Source organism: Mastigoproctus giganteus, chromosome 12 (genome assembly GCF_048544385.1).
Source record: "Mastigoproctus giganteus isolate SK-2022 chromosome 12, ASM4854438v1, whole genome shotgun sequence".
NCBI lineage: Eukaryota > Metazoa > Arthropoda > Arachnida > Uropygi > Thelyphonidae > Mastigoproctus > Mastigoproctus giganteus.
The window spans coordinates 157,937,866-157,939,849 of record NC_143586.1 but is presented as its reverse complement, the minus strand read 5'-3'; positions in this window follow the sequence as shown (position 1 = coordinate 157,939,849).

Genomic DNA, 1,984 nt, shown 5'->3' with positions numbered 1-1,984 from the left:
TGCTTTTGCTTGAATGGTCATTAGACACAGGGGCACTTGCTTCTGAATCTGATTTTCCATCTATATTATTAACAGCTCTTCTATCTTCGATATAGGGTAGAATTTTTTTCACCTGGACTGTACTTGTAAACAGGACAGACTGCTTCTACAGGGATGGGATACACTTAAATAGAAAGGGTGCAAGAATATTTGCTGCTGCTATCGAGGCAGTGTTAGGTGGGTCGGAAAACTGTTAGCTTGGGGGGAGACAAAGACAATAGATTAACAGTAGCCACAGGCAGAGGTGAAAGAGATTCTTGCACTGCTTCTATTGGAATGAACAGAAGCCTGAAAAACAAGATGCAGTATATTTCAGAGACTGCTGGGAGTCATTGCGGTACAAGTAAACACATGGGTTGTGTTAGGGTAGCTAAGAATAGAAATAGGTGCATGTATACTTGCGTGTACATAAATGCTAGGAGTTTAGTAAATAAATTTGATGAATTTGAGGTATTGCTCAAAACATCAGGGGCAGATATTGATGGGATATCAGAGACGTGGTGTCACACAGATATAAGGAATGCAGAACTGGATTTTGGGGAGTACAATGTCTACCGAAAGGATAGACAGGATAGGAAAGAAGGAGGGTTATGCTATTAGTTAAGAAACACATAAAATCCAAGGAAGTGAAGCCAGTCAACATCGCTGGACAGTGCAGTGTCGAGTCAGTTTGGTGTGACATAAGCATTGGGAGATCAAAATTGAAAGTAGGAGTGTGCTATAGGCCTAATGACTCTGATGAGTATAATAAGAAACTGTAGAGGGAAATAGAGTGGACCAGTAAATCAGAGAGTCTTATAATGGGGGATTTTAATTTCCCAGATATTGACTGAAATTTGGGGGCTGGTCACTCACACACCTAGCAAGGCTTTTGTGGATTTATTGGATGATTGTTTTCTACATCAGCATGTTCGGGAAGCAATTAGATGGAGTAATACTCTTGATTTGATTATCAGTAGTGATTCTTCATGCATTAAGAATCTGCAGATAAATGAACCACTAGGTGGAAGTGATCACACTGTGCTGAAGTGGGATTTACACAAAGAGGTAACAACCATTAGGGGTAAAGGGAAGGGTTATTGCTTTCGTAAAGGTGACTACGATGGACTGAGACAGTATTTAAATTCTATACAGTGGGACCAACTGATGATGTTACCAACAGCAAATTCAAAATGGGAAGCATTCAAAGAACTTATCTTGGTAGCTACTAGGCTTTACATACCAACTAAGAAATATTGTTCAAGGTTTAGGCCTAAATGGATGTCAGATGAACTAATGAGACATATGGCAGAGAGGAAAAATGCATAGGATACATACAAATTAACACATGACACAGAAGCCTATGATAGATACAAGTTGATCTGCAACCAAGTTACAAAGGAGGTTAGGCAGGCAAAGGCAGATTACGAGAAATCTTTGGCAAGGGATGCAAAGAAAAACAGCGAAGAGTTCTTTACTTATGTAAACTCTAGAAGGAAGGGGATGAATCAGATTGGTCCACTTGATATCGATGGGTCAACTGTTGATGATCCTGCTCAGGTAGCTAACAAACTAAATTAATATTTTGCATCGACATTCACACATGAGGAGTTATTCAGCGATGGGAATGCCAGAGGTGTATTCAACTCTGGCAGTAAGCTAAGAATCTTGTAATAACTGAGAGTAAAGTGGAGGAGAAATTGTTGAAGATAGAGATAAGAAAGGCACCTGGTGTGGATGGGATCTATCCAGTTATATTAAAGGAGGCAGCAAAGGAAGTAAGCAAACCCTTAGCCATAATTATGAGAGCTTCCTTGGACTCGGGGGAGGTACCCACAGACCGGAGATGTGCAAATGTGATCCCAATTCACAAAGGAGGATCAAAGACTGATACAAGTAATTAAAGACCTGTGAGTTTAACTTCTGTTCCAGGAAAATTAATGGAGGCACTGGTTAAAGAAGCACT